This window comes from Lutra lutra, chromosome 16 (assembly GCF_902655055.1).
Source record: "Lutra lutra chromosome 16, mLutLut1.2, whole genome shotgun sequence".
NCBI lineage: Eukaryota > Metazoa > Chordata > Mammalia > Carnivora > Mustelidae > Lutra > Lutra lutra.
This window is the reverse complement of record NC_062293.1, coordinates 26,259,469-26,278,376: the sequence shown is the minus strand read 5'-3', so window position 1 is coordinate 26,278,376 and position 18,908 is coordinate 26,259,469. Positions and strand designations below refer to the sequence as shown.

Here is an 18,908-nt window from a genome sequence, read left to right as displayed (position 1 = left end):
GGAAACAGAGGTATTGTGGGCCTGTCGGAGCTTTAGGGAATAACTTTCTCTGTTGCTCCGCCCTCCCCAACTGAAGAAAAAGGGAGCTCTCCATGAAAATTCAACCAGGAGACTCGTGGTCTCTCTTGCATCTACGAGTTCATTTCATTCTGTGCAGGCATGCTGAGGGAGAGATTGAGGGGTGGAAACAGTGGGAAGTTTGGCATTTTGAGATACCCCCAAAACATACGGATTCAGTGTCTGTTGCTCATGATGTTTTATGGTAAGAATTAAGTTCCAGGGGCACCTGGGTGGCTCAGTGGGTTAAAGCCTCTGCCTTCGGCTCAGGTCATGATCCCAGGGTCCTGGGATCAAGCCCCGCATTGGGCTCCCTGCTCAGCGGGGAGCCTGCTTCTCCCTCTTTTTTTTTTTTTTTTTTTTTTAACCTCTCCTGCCTCTTTGCCTCCTTGTGATCTCTGTCTGTCAAATAAATAAATAAAATCTTAAAAAAAAAAAATGTTCCAGTCACTGCATGTAAACAGGCTGGGAGCAGACCTATGGAAGTAAATAAAATATTACCACCAGGTGCACAGCCAGGTGTGGAATGGTGGCAAGAAGGATTAGAGGCTGCTGAGCGCTGCTCTGTCCAGGCAAGAGCCCAAACCTCCATCTGCTAAGATTTTTGCAGAACCTCTCAAGTGCAGACATATTCAAAAAGAGTGGAGCCGTCTTTTAAAAACGTTCACAGCCTTGTTGGAGGGGAAATGAGATTGCGTGAAGTACTACTCCACAGTAGACAAACATTGGTATCCTCCCCCCACTGAGGCCTCAATTTCTTTTCCTGTCTTCCTTCCCCAAGCCTGCTTTCCCTGACCTTTGGCCAGCGCAGACAAGTGGCCTAGCCCAGAGTGAATGGTCAGCTGCTGCCCTTTGCTGTGTGTTGGCCTGCTGTGCTTCTGTGGAAACAGGCTTTTTACTTTGTAGGCACTCCCCCTTTCTATCTTGGGGAGTTTACCTTGGACTGTAAGTAAAGGCACTAGGAGCAAAAGTTTGGCACTTTTTAAAAAATTTTTATTATTTTTTAAATATTTATTTATTTATTTGACAGAGAGAGATCACAAATAGGCAGAGAGACAGGCAGAGAGAGAGGAGGAAGCAGGCTCCTTGCTGAGCAGAGAGCCTGATGCGGGGCTCGATCCCAGGACCCTGAGATCATGACCTGGGCTGAAGGCAGAGGCTTAACCCACTGAGCCACCCAGGTGCCCCTCGGCACGTTTTTCACCAGAAAAGACTCCAGTATTGATCCTGAGTTGTATCGTGAGCATTCGTCCTTCCTGGAGGAGGCTGGCCAGCGGTAAGCAGAAACTGGGCAGATGCCTGGAGGCAGCCTTGGCTGAGTTAGAGACCCAGTGTTGGGCTTTGCTCAAGTGAGGGTTTATCAGACCATCCTGCTCCATATTAAGGCCATGTTTCTGGGGTCCCAGGTGACAGCCCTTTTTTTCCAAAGACCCTTCTGGTGTGATACATTGTGAGCCCAAAGCAGCATCTCAAAAACCAAGTCGCAATGCAGAATTGTTCTAGTCCCCCTCTGTCATTCGATCCATTAGAAGTCCTCTCCTCACGGTGGACCCTCAGTTTTCCTTACCTGGAAAAGCCAGGGCTGGGCTTGGATGGGCGCAAAGGCTTCTTCCAAGGTGACATTCTCCAGGGGTGAGTCATCTGTGCCATGTGCAGTTGTGTGGGCTAGCAGCCTTCGTGCCCGGCCAGGTCCTTAATGGAGGGAACTCCTGTAGCCTATACCACTTGGTACAAACCAGCTGCCCCGATGCACCGATCTGTCCCTGAGGCATCACGGCATGATGTCTGTGATCTTAATACTTGTGTGTCTTAATGAAGAAGACAGATACTGTGGAGTTCCCTGGGGCCTGAACTTGCCTGGGGCGTCCATCTTCTCCTTCTTGAACTGGGAAGAGGCCTCCAAAAGTCCACTGAGCAGCTGGCCCTTCAGAGAGCTTCTCTGTGGGGCCCCTTTGGCATCCTGGGGAAGGAAGAGAAGGACCGAGAGGTGACAATTAGGGAGGATCCTTGGCTTCCCAGAGCAGAAAAGGGGTGGCGGCAGAGGAAATGAACTTGTTTGGAAAGCTCCCCTGAAGGAGAGAGGCTGGGCTCTGCTCCCTTTTGAACACAAGGTGGCATCGTGTTGGTATTAGCCTTACTTGCCTTCGCACCGGAAGAAAGACTGGCAGCCCCTCCCTTATCCCTCTCCTTCGCCCTCCCCAGGCTGCTCCCCTACCCCATCCCCGCCCCCCACCCCCAAGCGAAGCAGGCCAGACCGGACCGAGGAGGGTGCCTGCTGGGGGTTCCAATTAAACAGAGAAGCGAAACTACTCCATTTTCCTAACAAGCATGCCAAGGCCCCGAGTGGGCCGTTATTCCAATAGCAGACGTGACTAGAGCTCTTGACTCTTGGTTCACTGTTCTTTCTACTGGGCCGCATCTTGATTCTCCCAGCCCCGAGTCGTTCTCCTTTCATTCACGGGGGATGGGGGAAACACTTTTGCTCCGCCTGCCCACCGAGGCAGCCTGCAGCCCAGGGATGCAAAGGGAAGGCAGGTGGTCCAGAGCCTGGGACGCCTGCTGAGGTGAGCAGAGGCTGGTAAGGGTGAGAGCAACATTGGCCCATGGATTGGAGAAGGGGATTTTTGAAAGTCCACACCCCCATTGCTGCTCTTTGAAGCTACGGAGGAATTTCGGCTGCAGCCACGGAATAAGGCTAAAGGAAATGTCATGGAATCAGCTTCGTGAGCTGCTTCAATAGAAACACCGTCCAAGGCCAATAATAAATAGGAGTTACATAACTCAGCAGGTCACAGCACTAACTAAGCCCTTTATAGGCCATCAATCCACATTTACTTCCTGGATTTTGTAACTGCTGCTGACAGGGGGGAAAGGAGGGGTGAGGATTAGAGGAAGGGGGCCGAGTGGCTAGAGCCCGTCCCCAAGCCCACACCGATGCTGCAGCCAGCTCTTGGCATCCCCAGGGTCCTCGGCCAGGAGCATGAACCCCTGTCCCTGACTGCTCTGAGGAGCCATCAGCATAAGGGGTCGTTTTCTCCCTGCCTCTCTGTTTTCTGTCAAATGACAGGGTTGGATGAGAGGAGTTCTAGGGTTCCTGTCCACCCCATGACTTGAAACCTCAGGAGCAAGAGAGCATTAGGGCCACCTAGGACCCCTCCCAACCACAGCACCTCCGCTGAAGTTAGTTGCAAGAAGTCGCTGGATCCTCTTGGTGGGGACAGGGGAGACTGAGACGTTAAGCATAATGGCAGCAGGCCCCAGGGAGGGAGGTGAGGCCAGCCTGGGAGTGCTGGGAACCAGGTCCCTTGCTGCAGCCTCCTCCACGGCCTTTGGGTGCTCTAGACTGGAGTGCACACGCACGCACGCACACGCACACACACACACACAGGCCTGGAGGACGGGCGGTGTCTCACAGCAGCATTTGCCATCCTCAAGCCTGGGGAGTTCGATGCCTGAGAGAGTTCAGGGTTGCTCCAGGGCTCTCTTCACCTGAGGACAAAGGTCTCAAACTGCAGCCGACAGCTTCTGTCCCTCCGTCCCCTGGGGTCAGGAAGACTGCTCCTCTCACCCACACTCCATTCGCCATTCAGAGCTTCTCCATCCTTCCCCCAGCCTCCTGCGCAGAGCTGCTTCAGGGAGTGTGCCCTGCAAAGCTGGTCCCAGAAAGAAGGGCCTGGGATCCGCGCTTGGTGGGAGTGGGGAGGATGGCAGGGATGCTGGATGGGAGTGGGAACAGCCCGCGGGATGAGGGGGCTTGGGAGGAACCTTTGGTAAGCAACAACCAGGCCGCCTGGTCCTTCTCCTTAGGGCCCGGGACCCCGAACTTTCATGGTGGAATCACACCAGGCCCAGGTGCCCCCTGGCTGGCCCTGGAGCCTCCGCAGGAGAAGATTGTCGGAGGTGGGAGGCCCTGCAGCCTCTGAGCACCCCTGGGAAGAAGCGAGTGTGGGGGACTTCGGAGGAGGGCGCAGTTCCTGAGCCCACCAGCGGCAGAGCTAAGCTAGAGAAGGAAAGGTCAAAGTCAGGTGTCAAGCCATCAGCAAGAAATTTCCACTAAAGACAAAAATGTCGCCCCAGAGAAGAGACTCCCGTGGCAGGAGGCTGCTCCCTTCCCGAGACTGGATCCAGACCCTTTTAACAGGACTCAGCCAGTCAGACGTCCTTGGGTTTGGCGTCTGCTTCCCCTCCCTTACCACGGCCGCTTCCTGTCCAGGAACAGCTGCGTGTCTGGGCTTGTCCCGGGGTCAGCTGGCCCTCCCGAGCCAGACAGAGGCCCCATCCCCGCCTGACACCTATGCTGAGGTTTGGAAGGTGGTAAGGTCCCCCATCCCCCGCTCCCACCCCACCCCACATGAAACAGGTGTCTTGAGCTGAGGCCCAGAGCGGGCGAGTGTGGTTGAAACCCCTGGATTCCCGCAGTCCCGGCAAGTGAGCAGTGCCAGAAAGGGATTCACGGGGTCCGCTCTGTCAGCGGGCCCGACCCTTGTGCCCTCCTCCTGCACAATCCCACAAGCTCTTCTGCGTGAGGCAGGTAAACCAGCAAGGCCCTGCTCTGCCCAGGGTGTCAGGGCTCTGACCTGGGCCCCCACCCCCGCCCTGTCCCAGGGGAGAAGGCAGTGCCTTATTTGGGAATGGTTTTTGTAGAGAAGACACTTGACCGGGCCGCTGAGGCCGAGGGGAGAAGCAGGTGCCCACTGAAGTGAGTGGCAGGGAGGCCTTGCCAGCTCCTGGACTCGGCTCCACACCACCCTCCAAGGTCTTCTTGGCCATGCCCCTGCCTCTGCCCAGGGCTCCCCAGACACAAATCCTCACCAGTCCTCCTCCCCGCCTGGGGTCCTCCTGCTAAGTCCGAGGACTGCTCTGAAGGAGCATTTTTGCCTCCAGTCCTCTCTCCTGTCTCTCCCCTCCAAATGCCAGTGAAAGGGGTGGGCGGATGGATCCCAGGGAGATGAGACCAGGGCTTGAGAGGAGAAATCGCACCCGGCTTCTAACACAATTCACTTGCCGGGCGGGCAGTCTCCTCCTTCCAGGGCCTGCTTTTCCTTTGTTGAAGGGGTAGGTAAGTGAGCACTGGACTGTTCTAGAAACTCTGCCCCAGTCAGGGTAAGGCAGAAACACCAAGATCATTTCAGAAAATGCTCCTGGTCGGGATATACGCCCACCCCAACTCTGCCCACCAGAGGGGTGTCCCAGGCCAGGAAAAGGTCCTTTTTTTTAAAGATTTTATTTATTTATTTGACAGATCACAAGTAGGCAGAGAGGCAGGCAGAGAGAGAGAGGGAAGCAGGCTCCCCGCTGAGCAGAGAGCCCGATGCGGGGCTCGATCCCAGGACCCTGAGATCATGACCTAAAGGCAGAGGCTTAACCCACTGAGCCACCCAGGCACCCCGAGAGGGGCCTTTTTGAACAGAGCAGGAATGAGGCCCAGTCCTGGATCCTGGACAAGCATCACTTTCCTTAGCTCTCAAGGCAGTTGTGAGGCAGGGAGGATGACTCTTGGACCAGAGCTGCTCACCAAGGGCACAGTCAAACCCGGGGGCAGGGCTGGGGGTATTTAGCAGCATCCGTGATCTCTACCCACTAGATGCCAGTAGCTCAGGCACACATCCCAGTTTCGACAACCAGAAATGGCTCCTGGCATTGCCAAATGTCTCAGGAGTAGAGCTGGCCCCCCTGGAAAGCAACCGTCTGACACGGTACGTGGATCCAGAGACTGAAGGACAGGCCCATGTTTGAATCTGGATGCTCTGCTTTTCCTGTTGCCTCAGTCTCCTTTGAAAATCTATCAGGGGCGCCTGGGTGGCTCAGTCGGTTAAGTGTCTGCCTTGGGCTCAGGTCATGGTCCAGGGTCCAAGGATCGAGTCCTGCCTCAGGCTCCCTGCTCAGCGGGGAGCCCACTTCTCCTCTGTCAGCAGCTCCTCCTGCTTGTGCTCTCTCTCTGGCTCTCAAGTAAAAAATAAATAGAGGTGGGGTGAGTGTGAGCTGGGAGAGGGACCTGACGGCTGGGCAGTTGCAGGGGGAGGCACCAGCTGGGTGGCCCCGCCCCTGCATGGCCGGCTGCCCACAGGCGGGCAGGTGGCTATGCCAAGCCAGTGTGCGTGGCCTCACTCACCACCTTGCAGATGGGTCGCCCTGAGTCACAGCCACTGGACGTGACCCAGAGTTGTCTCATTCCACAAAGTGTCTGCTGTGGCCGAATGACCATGACACTTACCCAGGTAGACCGGCCCCGAAGGCCCTCGGATGGGACCAATGCCTTCAGAAGTTGGCCTTTGGTTCTGGGTTCTAGAATGTGATGATGGAGGCCACGGTAGAGAAGCTTCTAGACTCCAGGAACTTCCACTCCCTCTGCTCTGTAGCATGCTGTAAAGACACCTGGAATGCAACACCCAATGGTAGCTCACATTCCAGCTCTCTGGCCTTGGTTTTTCTGAACAGAGGCCTGGGACTGAAGGAGGGCCTGTGATCATTGACGTGCATTGAGCATGTCCTATATGACAGGGTCTTTGTGTCCCTCCTGTCACAGAATTCATGCAATGCTCCATGAGGTAGGCGCTGTGATTACTATCCTTGTTTTACAGCTGAGGAAGCTGAGCTCAGAGAAGTTGAGTAACTTGTGCAAGGTCACACAGCGAGTAAGCAGAGGGGGCTGGGCTCATACCCAGGTCCGACCCAGTGGCATGGTTGAGGGCAGCAGTTGCATAGGTGAGAGCCCTGCTGACTGGGTAGTGGCAGTGAGTATCAAGGATGGGAAGAGTGACGGCAGAGTGAGGAGGGGCGGGACCAGGCGCCCAGCCCAGTGTGGGCAGGAGTGGAAGATGACTCGCAGGTTTGGAGCCCCAGGGACTGGGAGGGTGGCGGTGCTATTAATAGACACAGGGAAGTCAGGAGGAGGGGCCGGTTTAGGGCTAGATGATAGTGCATTCTTAGAAGCTGATTTGCTAACAGTGGGACATTTAGGTCGAGATCCAGTACAATGAGGAAAATTCAGCGCATATAAAAATACCGCCAAACGCCAGCAACCCCCTTACCAAAACTGAACCACCAGAGTCCCCAGCCCTGTGCTGAGGCTGCCCAGCCTGGGTCTGCGGTAGCCTTGCCCGAGACCCAAGTTCAAGTCCCACACTGACCGCTGGGGGTCACCCCTGGTGCACAGAGCACGGTGCTGCTCGGGGCGGGCCTGTATTAGGGTTCACCTAGGGGAACATCACAGGCTGCCCCTGGCCAGGAAGGCAGAGGTTTCTTCTTGTTTTAGGGGTGAGGGGGTGGCTCACAAGACACTAAGCTACTCCTCCTCCCCAGGCTCCCACACATGTGGTAACACCATTTCACCGGAATTTCTGTTAACAGCCCCCCTACCCCCACCCCGTGCCCGCCCCGCCCCCACCCTCAGCAAGTTCCGAAGACCTTAGAACCAGAGGAGGGGAGGCAACGGAGCCCCCTTCCCTGAGCAAGCCGCGAGTGCCAGCTCTCAGAGTTCAGCCCCAAGGGACACCTTGTCCAGGGCGCTGGGGGCCAGCGACCTCAGGCAGCGGAGCCCATCAGGAGCAGGAGCCCAGCTGTTCCCAATCGCATGGCTCCCCTGACATTTGCGTCAGCAGCTCTGCCCCTTGACCTTTAATTCCTGGGAGTGGAGGGTGGAGGCAGCTTTGGTGATCAGAACTAATTATTTGCAATTCGATTCAACCAGCAGTTTATTGGGGTTTGGCCTGGCTGCCTACCCTCCAGACTGCCTCCCACACCCCCAGGTTTACGGCCTTGGCCTTCTTGGGAAGCTGGGAAGAACGAAAGGCCGAGCTGGTCCACCTGGGAGCCACCTGGGGTTCTTCTGGTCTCCCCCTCCTGGGAGCAGCCTGTGGGCACTGACGCTTATAAAAGTGCTTTGAGGACCCCCCCCCCCCCCCCCCACGATAGAGGAGGTGTCCCATGCACACGGCCAGCTCGGCTAGGTCTCCCCTTGGGCCAGCCTCCAGCTCCGGTCTGGGCTTGCTGGGACACGTCCCAGGGTGGGTTGGCCAGGCCAGGAGGCGCTGGCCTCGCAGCTGTCCTGTTAGTGGGTGCAGGGCTAGGAAGGGAAGGGAGCGGGGCTCCCCAGGTTCCGGGGCTCCTGTCGGTGTCCAGTATCCCTCTATATTTGTCCTCTTGGAGGGGCGGGCGGCCAGCCGGACCCATGACGTCTTCTCCTGGAGCCTGGGCTATTTTGGAGTCAGCCTTGGGGGGATGGGGAGGAGGGAGGGGTGGGTTTAAGGGAACATTTCCTCCTGGCTCCAGGTCAGAGAAGAGGCGGAGGGTGTGTGGCATGGAGAACCGGCCCTGAGACCTTTCTCAGAATTCCCCGTGCAGCTAAGGAGATGGGCTTAGCTTCCTGGGGATGCCTGGGCTCTGGGGCCTCGCGAGGGCTGTCTGGGCAGGAACCCCAGCCTCTTCTTCCCGTGGCTTTTTCCAGCCGTTCAGACATCATCCCTCAATTAAGAAACAACTTCCTCCATGCCAGGTCTCACCTAGAACCAGAGCTAGGTCAGTGGCTCCCATCTGTCCTGTTTCTCAGGGCACCAACATTTCCAGAAAAAAACTTAGGACCAGACGTGGTCACCAGGTCCATATGTTGCTAAGTTAAGGACAGTAAAAGGAAATGTCAGAGGAAAGGTCTTTTTGAACACGCACACGCGTGTGCTCACACACACCACTGAACACAGTACAAATGAAAGGGCCGCATTTCACATCGTGGGTCTCCCTCTGTGAAAACCTCACTGTATTGTCCTTGTCTTTTTCACTTTGCCACGGGCAGATGAGAACATGACAACCCTGTCGATGGGCTCATATTCCAAGAACGATGGGTCCCTTGCAGTCCCTGCCTGGGCCCAAGGCCTGGGGCAGCAGAGGACCCCCTATACCCTCTCCCACTCTCTCATGGAGCAGTAACCCCCAGCCCCAGCATTTGCAGGAGGGGAGGCTGGGGAGCGGTGTGGTCACTGTGCTGGTTTCTGGAGCAGCCGGGCCCTGGAGACGTCAGCCCACCGTCGCCGCGCTGCTTTGAACCGGACCTGGACAGGGGCTCAGAGCCCACGTCCTGGCCTGTGATCTGAGACTAGTCGCTGAAGCTGCCCCCCGAGCTTCCATTTCTTGCTCTGTAAAATGGGTATATTGGCTCCTCATCACAAGGCCGGTGGGATGAAGTGAGAGAGTGTGAAAGTATTTTGTGGCCTATAAAGCTTTGGCAGGGGCGGTTATTATTATATGAGAAACTAGTAAATGGCTGAAGAAAGAGCACCCCGAGAGCTGATCTCAGCTTCTGGGTGCAAAGACAGTGCTCGCATCCACCCCCGGGTCTGTGATCTTGGGGCCCCTCCAGCCCCACAAAGGAGCCAAGCAAGCCTGATCCCTGTGAGTCAAGGCAGCCTGGCCTGCCTGACGTAGGGCCCGGCCTATGGCCTGTGCTCAAAGGGTCTGCCCTTTGCAAAGGCTTCTGTTTACTTGTGGTGGCCCCCACATGGTTACGGATGTCTGTCACCCCCTAAATTGGAGAGAAGTGCGTGGAGGGCCTCCCCAGGAAGGAGGCCCTTTGGGGAGGGCTAAGGAGCATTGGGGCTGAGGACTTGGAGAAAGCCCAACACCTAAGCTTCAAGGCATCCGAGTGCAGATCTAGTGGATGCCCCCTGGCCCCCGGCCTGTTTCTGGGAGATGGAGCAGGAAACAAACCAACCATGTCCCAGGCCAGCACGACCTCTCCCCTCTGCTGGGCGGCTTCAGACATGGCCCTTTGCCTCTGGGAGCCTGTGCCTTCATTTGCAAAATAGTAAGTCCCTAACTCATGGGGTTGTTGTAGGTTTATATGGGACCGTGTGAAGGGCGCTCACTCCTCAGGGGGCCCCTGCCCACCTTCCCCTGAGGCCCCGGGCAGAGCCACAGCCCCCACAGAGAGAGCCAAAGAGTCCCCAGGACTCACGAGCCCTGTGGCTGGGCTGCTGCCTCCACCCCATGTGGGTCCCCAGGCCCCGCCTCAAACGGGGGGTGCCAACAGGTTTCCTCGGGAGGCCAGGCCCCAGCTTTCCACCCCCTTCCCCCAGCTGCTCAGCAGCCAGTGGTCATGAAGTCATTGCCACCTTCCCCAGCCTGCAACCCCCCCCTACCTCCGCCCCCGTGCTGACATCCCATTTGGCAAAAAGGCTGGAAAAGCCGCTGACTCTTCCAGTCCCTGAGTTCACGGACTGGTCAGGGCCTGTCGGCCACAGGCTGACCATGTGGGCCGAGAGGGTTCACGGCCCCGACCCCGAGCAAACCCCAGCCCCTAAGACACGCCTACAACACACGCACGTGTGCGCATATATACACACGCACACACACTCTCCTTATACATACCTGGACCTAGACCTGTGTGATTCGCACCCCCGCAACACACACACTCCTCACTTGCACACACACTATCCCCTTTCCGGTCCCGCATAAACTGTCCCCCACACACACACCAAGCTACACACCGCCACCTGTATCTGTGGTCCACCCACACGTGGCAGCAAGCGGGTCCTGCTCACACACGGCCACACACGTGTGCACCTCACACGGGCACTTCCTACCCAGCCCCGGGCTCTCCTGACTTCATTCCCCTGCCACCTGCCACAGGCCTGTGCCCTTGGGCTTCATTGCGCCAAGGGGGACACTCACAGATGGAGCCACACTTGGTGAGCTGGACCCCAGGCAGCTGGAGCCCAGATGGCTCATCCCAGCTGAGCCCCTTTGTTCTTAGTTGTGGAAACTGTGGCCCAGAGAGGGTAAGGGGATGGTCAAGCCACACAGCCAAAGTTCCAAGTGTTTCCAAGCGTCTGAGAGCCTGGCAGAAAAGGAAAGAAGCGTCCAGACTCCTCCCTCCCTCACTGCCACCCTCCTCAAGCCCCCTGACTCAGTTTCTCCCTGTGCTGGGCAGAAGCAGCCAAATGGCTTCCTCCAGGATGGCTGCCAAGACTGGGCGCTGTGTGAGACTCTCGTCCTCCGCCCCGGGGTGAAGGTCACCGGAAGCTGCTCAGGGGAGGACACCCACTGTTGAGGCAAAACCGGCCTGGGCTTGCTGTGTTAGCCCCTGGGTGGGCTCTGTCGCCTGCAGGAAACATTCAGCTCCGGGCTACAGTACACACACACCCTCAGCCTGAACTTCTTGCTTCCTGCCTCAGTCTCCCTCCTCAGGGCTCAAGCCCCTCAGCCATGGCGTGACCTGTGTCTCCGGGGACTGCCCCTGTGCCCTAGACCATCAGCTCCACAAGGGTAAGGATTTCTGCCTGAAATCGGGTCTGGCACCTAGTAGGTGCTCAACAAAAATGTGTTGAACGAACGAATGGGCCCCTCCTTCTTTCCCTCCCTCCCCGCTGCCAACCTTCTACAATGGCTCCTCCTTGTCACCCTCAGGGGGCCTGCCATCCGGTGGCTTCCCATCAGCCGGGAGCTGGGCATCGGCCACGGGTGGCCATGTCAGCTGGGACCTGTCGGTCACCTGCTCCCTGAGCTTCAGCTGTCACGTGGGAATGAGGGGCGGCTGCTGAGGGGGGAGGGATGCATTTCGTCTGCTGTGATCCCAGGCACCACGCTGGGGGAGGGGGCCAGTCTCCAGGGCCGCCTCCTCGCCCCTGGCTTTGAAGAGAGCAGCCCTTTGAGCAGACCCAGGCCGGGGAGCCACCCGGAACAGACCACCAGCGTCTTCAGCCTTGGAAGCCATGGGACCCAAGTAGCTCTGAGTCTTTCTTGGTGGCTTTTCCCCGAGAAGCACCCACCTGTCCTGACTCACACATGGCAGGTCCGCCTGAGGGAGCCACAGGGCACGGACTGTGGTCCCCATTCTGCTTCCTGCAGGGCCCTTCGGGGAGGCCAGGCCTTGGGAGGGCGCACGGGGGGTGTTGGGTCCCAGTGGGCTGCAGGAGACGCTAATCACTGCGGATTGCTAGCCCCAGCTGAAGGTCAGGAGGTAAGGCAACCCGTGGTTATAAATAACCAAGCCTGGCCCGGCCCCAGAGGGCAGAGCTGGACCTTTGCCCCTGCCCCCAACTGCGACATCTAGAACCCCCGAAAGGCCCAGCCTGCAGTATGAACTTTGAGGGTGAGGCGCAAGGTCAGATGGGGGACACCCTGGGCTTCGCTTGCCCATGAGAGGAGGAGGGTGGCCCTGCTCGCTGGGTCTCTGCTGGGGGTGGGGTGGGAGCCACTGAAGCGGAGACAGCCCCACCCCAGGGACCCGAGGGTGCAGACAGCTTGTGGATATAACCCAGATATAACCTAGGCAGCCCTTAGCCCTGGGCTCTGACCTCCCACACCAAGCGTGCCCACGGCCCACAACCCTGCCTCCCAGCTTGTGGTCTGTGGCTGCTGGGGGCTGGGGGCTGGGGGTCCAGGAGGGAGAGACGGCAGGGTCCGAATTCCCAGCCCTGTTTCTAGAGCCTCAAGTATAATGGCAGGATTTGCCTTGGGAATGGACCTGAGAGCTCCTGGCATTCTTTTTTTTTTTTTTTTTTTTAAAGATTTTATTTATTTATTTGACAGAGACAGTGCAAGAGGGAACACAAGCAGGGGGAGTGGGAGAGGGAGAAGCAGGCTTCCCGCTGAGCAGAGAGACTGACGCGGGGCTCGATCCCAGGACCCTGGGATCATGACCTGAGCCGAAGGCGGATACTTAACGAATGACCCACCGGGGCGCCCACTCCTGGCATTCCTGAGGCTCTGTGGAACCAGAATCCCCAGCCTGGGGCTTTCGGACTCTCAGAAACTGGGGACAAACTCTGGTGGCAGAGATGAGGGACAAAGATGCCACAGGGACTGTGGGCACCTGCCCCCACCTCCCTCTGGACAGAAAAAAGAGATGGGCTTTACCTGCTCCAGGACTCATGTCTTTTTTTTTTTTCCTTTAACTTTTTTCTTTTTTAAAGATTTAATTATTAATTTGAGAGAGAGCTCGTAAGTATACGGCTGGATGAATTTGTAGAAGCTGAACATACCCATGGACCCCAGTGCTCAGAAGCCCCCTTGGGACTCCCTCACTACCCCCAGAGAAACCTCTCTCCGGACCCCCAACCCCCTGGGCGACCTCGGCCTGCTTCTAAGCTGACCTTGGCTAGAGCCACACACTGTGTGGTCTTCTGTGTCTGCCTGCTTCTGCTCGATACCAGGTTGGTGAGGTTTGCCCGTATCTAGGGCATTAGTTCTCCTCACCGGTAGCCGGCCACCGTGTGACTTATCATAACATTTTCACCCTGTGCTACTGGTGATGGACATCTGGGTACATTCCAGTTCCTGGCTGTCATGAATAACGTCACTGAATATTTGCATTCCTGTCTTCTGGGCGTCTCCAGGCTCATCTCTGTTGGGCCTGTACACAGGAGGGGCCCAGGACCTGCCTCTATCTGTTCAGCTTCGGAAGATACAGGAAGAGTTACTTTTTAACCAGTGTTTTAATAAAAGAATGATTTTGCAAGGAAAGGGTTGGTTTTTTTTTGTTTTTTTTTTTTTTTGTTTTTTTTTTTTTTCACTTTAAAAACTGAGGAAGGAGGGATGCCTGGGTGGCTCAGTCGGTTAAGTGTCTGCCTTCGGCTCAGGTCATGATCCCAGCATCCTGGGATCGAGTCCCACAGCAGGCTCCTTGCTCCGCAGGGAGCCTGCGTCTCCCTCTGCCTCTGCCTGCCACTCTGCCTGCCAGTACTCTATCTCTCTGACAAATAAATAAATAAAATCTTAAGAAAAATAAAAATAAAATAAAATAAAACAAAAAATGAGGAAAGTACATGATTTTTTATTTTATTTTATTTATTTAAGATTTTTTATTTATTTATTTGACACAGAGAGAGAGAGATCACAAGCAGGCAGAGAGGCAGGCAGAGAGAGAAGGAGAAGCAGGCTCCTTGCTGGGCAGAGATCCCGATGTAGTGTTCAATCCCAGGACCCTGAGATCGTGACCTCAGCCAAAGGCAGAGGCTTAACCCACTGAGCTACCCAGGCGCCCGCGATTTTTAATAGGAAAATACCGACATGTAGAAAACAAAACAAAACAAATCACTCAGAACTACTCTGTAGAGTGGAACATTCAACCAATCAACGGAGATTTTCCTAAGAACCTCTCCTGTGTCAGACCCTGGAGGAGAGCAACCCAGGTCCTCCTTCATGGAGCATACGGCGGGGGGTTCGGTCAGCAGTGGAGCCAAGGGACAGACCAGGGGACATCAGCCCCTCCTCGGCTTCCGCTGGCCGCATCCCATCCACAAGTTTCCTGAGAAACCTCCAGCCCCGTGGCCAGGCTGCACCCCCAGGACCCCAACATGGGAAGCGAGTGACCATAACACAGTTAGTTGTGATCACACGAGAGCAGAGGACTTGCGTGGCGTTTGATGACAGGAGGGTGGCAGGTGCTGGGGCTGAGGAAAAAAAAAAGAGGGGAAGGAGGCAGGAGAGGCGAAGGGGCCAGAGGCAGACAGCTGGTCCTTGGTCTTTATCCTGAGGACCAGAGGAGGGATTTAAGCAGGGAGGGAGCAGGTCAGGTGTACTCATTAGCAACACTGCTCTGGAACCCTGTGGAAACTGGCTTGTGGTGACACAAGGGAAAGGGCCAGGGACCTGCTGAGGCCCTGAGCTGATGAGCAAGGGGAGAGTGGGATGGGAGATGAGGAGGATAAGGAAATGTTTCGGGTTGTCCCAGAAGGATCTGGGGCCTGGGAGGCTCTGGAGCACGGGGCCGAGGAGCAGGCATGAGGAAGGGGTGAGGTTCAGCCCTACAGGAGGGCACGGGGAAGACACGGTGGCATCGCAGCTCTCAGGTGGTGGAATTGGCTCTGGGGAGGTTTTGGTGAGTTTCTCCATGTTTAGCAGTTTCCACAGAGCTCTGAGAACTTCTGAGAGCTAGGTTGGTTATCCCTGAAGAGGCAGGCAGGCCTGAGCCATCTCTAGAAGGGGAGAGGGGGTTATTCATTTATTCAACAAAATATTTACTTGTGTGGGGGTTGTTCCAGGTGCTGGGGATACATCGCTGGGCACAACAATTGTAGTGGGAAAGACTTCAATAAACATATAGATAAGGTGGTGATAAGTCTTGAGAAAAACTAAGCTGGGTGTAGGGGATAGGGAGCGACAATGGTGGAAGGGAATCTATTTCAGTTAGGGTGATAAGGGAAGGCCTCTGAGGAGGTGTCTGAGCTGACACCTGAAGAAAGTGAAGGAATAAGGCACTTGGATAGTTGGGGGAAGCGGTCCAGGTAGAGGGCACAGCAAGTGCAAAGGCCCTGAGGCAGCAATGCTTAGTGGGTCAGAGGAAAAATGAGGAGGCCAGTGTGGTCTGGAGTTAGGACAGGAAGTTTGAGGGAAGGCTGAGCAGGGCCAAGGGGAGGCCTTTCTACTCTGCGGTTGGGGGAGAGCCTGTGAGGGTTTGTGGTGGGATGGCCTGATCTTGTGTTGTTTCAAAAGGATCATTTTGGCTGCTCTGAGAACGGACCATAGGACATGGGGGAGGCACATGTAGAGGTTCAAGTCAGAGAACGTGGTGGCCTGACTAGGGCGGAGGCAGTCAAGATGGCAAGAGGTGGTCTGACTGTGTGTGCATCATGAGGGTGGGGCCCATAGTGTTTGTTGATGGGCCCATGTGGATGTGAGGAAAAGGGAGGAGGCCCAGAGGCTGGCTGATGGTTCCCATTCCTCAGCCTGAGAAGCCTGAGATGGGCCCAGGGCTGCCAGCCTCCACCATCTCCCCTCTGCCCTGAGTCTCCTCCCAAACCTTCCTCTCCCCTTATCTCCTCACCTCACCTCTCTTCTGCCCTTCTCCCCCCACCCATCTCCATCTTCTGTTTCTGGTTGTCTCATGACCTCATGCTGTCACCTCCCTCAGGCCAGACAGCCTACCCTCAAGAATATGGCCTTCGTTCACTCCGCAGTGCTGATGACTGTGGCCAGGGGCCCAGAGACTGGGAGCTGTGGAAAAAGTAGACTTGGCCCCCAAGCTCCACCCTGGTGTGGGCAGGGTACCCTGCTGGAGATAAAGCCTATTCTCCACTTCAGGGTGTTTCCATGACCTGAGCCCCAGATGTGCACGGTGAATCCTGGTCTAAGCAAAGCCAAGGGTTCTTTTGGGGCTGAGCCAGCACTCCCTGGGATCTGGGGTCAGGTTTCTCAATGCCTCCTGTCTGCTCATGGTGGAGGGCTGACTTGTTGGGCCTATGTTCGGCTCCACCTGAGGCCATCAGCCTGTGTGGACCACACGGGCCTAAACCTGTTGTCTTGAGGCTACTTATGGCTGGGGAAGAGGACTGAGAGGCTGGGGACCTGCGTTTTCGCCTAGGCCTTGGTCTCATTCCTTATTTCCCACCCACTCTGCCCTAAAGTCCAGACTGCGTGAAGGAAGGGAGTTTCAACTAATGCGTCCAATGTGTGAGCTCCTGGAACACCTCCAAACCTGCCCCTCCTCCAGTCTGCCCCGCAACTGCCTCCTTCCAGAATTGGGCAAACCTCAGCCCTACCAGCTCTCACCCAGCAGCCAATCGATCAGAAAATTCTGTCACTATCCCTGGGAATCACCCCTCGCCCGCCCAGTTGCTGTGACCTGATCTGAGCCAACATCATCAATGCTGGGATACTTGCAATGGCATCTGGTCTCATCCCCTTCATTCTATTCCCAGTACAGTAGCCAGTGATTTTTATCAAAAAGTAAGTTAGATTATGTCACATTCCTACCTTCACCCTGGTGAATCTGGGGAAAAGCCACAGTCCTTTCTGATTGTCCCATCTGCACCCAAACATCATCTCCTGTGCCTCTCATTGGGTTCTAGCCACACTGACTTCCTGTTCTTTGTGTATAAAGTATACATGCCTATCTCAGGGCCTTTGCACTTGTGGTTCCTCTGCTTGGAATGCAGAGGAAAACCTCCCCTCAATGTCTCCATGGTTTGCTCCTCACCTTCTTCAGGTTTCACTTATATATTATCTTCTTGGAGAAGCTTTTACTAACTACCAAATTAAAAATTACAGAACATACCGAGGGCCCAGATCTTACTTTCTCATATTCTCCAGTAAAAGGAACCAGGGACTCTTGAGAAATGGCTGATTCTAGAACTGAGGGTGGAGATACACAAGATGAGCCCAGGGCATCTTATAATGCCAGGAAGTAAGGAAATGCTAAAGAAATAAACAAATAAATAAATTAAGGAGGGATGTAGGACCCAGATGAAAGAGGTCCCAAAAGGCAAAGCTAGAAGAAATGGAGCAACAAATGGCATATTATTGCATTATAACCCAAATGTAAAATAAACATCCATGAGTCCATTATAAATAAGTGATTGGATCAATTAATAAGTGGACAAGAGGTAAATCTCCCGTGCAAAAGAATTCCAAATCATTTATGTAGATACGTCACCCGAAATGGGGGAGCATGATTTCTGCTCCTTAAGTGTGGGCTGCCCACAGCTACTTCCTTCCCGAGAGGACAGCATAAAAAGGGGGATGCGGGGGAGAAACTTTGCAGTGGAGAAATCTGGTGAACTCCCGGTCAGCGCCAGGAGCTACCAGTCACGTTGCTAGTATGTACCCTTAATGTGACAGGTGACAAACATGGCACCTGAGCTCTGCGATCCTGCTCCTGGAAACCCAGAGCCCCAGGCTGATGATGAGAAAAACATGAAGCCGTTTCCAGTACAGAACGCTTGACCAGTACGCTGCAAAACTGTCAAGTTTGAGGGAAGGGAAGTCTGAGAAAGCTGCCACAGCCAGGACCTGTGGCTGAAGACTACTAAGTAGAATGGACTCCTGGATGGACTCCTGGAAAAAAAAAAAGGAAGTTAGGTAAACCGAGGAAAAGTGAATAAACTACAGACATTAGTCAATAATGGTGTATTAATATGGGCTCATTGATCGTAACAAATGCAGCATTAAAATGTAAGAGATGGTGTAAGTCAATAACAGAAGGAACCATATGTAGAAGTATTTTGGGAGAACTGTTTGTACTATCTTAATTTTTCTATAGACCTAAACCTGCTATAAAAAAAAAAAATCAATCAAAAATGGCAGCCCCCCCCCCAATACCCCATATCCCTTCTCCCCACCCCTTTCCCATTGCACTTGTCACCATTTAAAAATAGGATACATTGAACTTCGGGATCTGTTCTTATCTGTTATCTCTCTATAAGATTCCTAAGGATTTTGTCCCTCACTGTTAGAACGCCAGCACCTAGAACAAGTCTGACAAAGAGTAGGTGTGCCATACATATTTGTTGAATGATTAATTTCTAAAGATAGCCACTGTTAGTTTTTCCAGTTTTTTGCCTCTGCCTAAATACATTTATTGTTGATTTAAAAGAAATGCCAACTTATAAGGTCTTGCTTATCACTATCCTCGCTCCCTAGCTCCTGATTGTTTTTCCTGGTTATTAGTCTTTATGACAGCAGTTTTTTGAGAAGGGGCTGGAGTTTGCAGGCCTGGTGGGAAGCAGAATGTTCGTGTTTCCCAAGAAGGCTCTGCTGCTCTGCCACGTGGGTAGGAAGGATGGAGCCATGCCAGGGCCGTCCCCTGACATCAGATCCGTGGGCACTAACTAGATCCTGCTTGGTGGTGAAGCGGGTGCGTCAGAACCCAGGGATTAAATAGCTTTCGAAATCCACCGGCCTGTCTGCGACCAGCCAACGGGCCACAGGGCACATGCCCAGACCTTCAGCCAGCCCAGAAATCGTGGAGGGCACCATCCTTGCGGATGTGTGGGGGACCTGGGGAGAGGTGTCTCACAGGGGGTTATGGCCCAGACCCAAGCCTGATGGAGAGCTGAGCTCCTGGGGGGGGGCATAGATTGGGGCCTGGCAGACCCTCTCCCTCTTCCCCTGGGGGGAGGAGGGGGTAGGTTGCTGCTGGC

At 55.0% G+C, this 18,908-nt stretch overlaps 2 long non-coding RNA genes across 2 annotated transcripts; one reads left to right on the top strand and one right to left on the bottom strand.

Annotated features, from left to right (window-relative positions):
- Nucleotides 1-1,122: 1,122 nt before the first annotated feature.
- On the bottom strand, nucleotides 1,123-11,986 carry LOC125087990 (uncharacterized). The gene is made up of 3 exons (XR_007123549.1): nucleotides 11,817-11,986; nucleotides 6,272-6,432; nucleotides 1,123-2,017 (listed from the first exon to the last, which is right to left on the bottom strand). It is a non-coding gene; the product is annotated as an uncharacterized LOC125087990 (long non-coding RNA).
- Nucleotides 10,713-18,092, top strand: LOC125087991 (uncharacterized). Its single transcript, XR_007123550.1, has 3 exons — nucleotides 10,713-11,313; nucleotides 12,963-13,202; nucleotides 16,400-18,092. It is a non-coding gene; the product is annotated as an uncharacterized LOC125087991 (long non-coding RNA).
- Nucleotides 18,093-18,908: the final 816 nt, after the last annotated feature.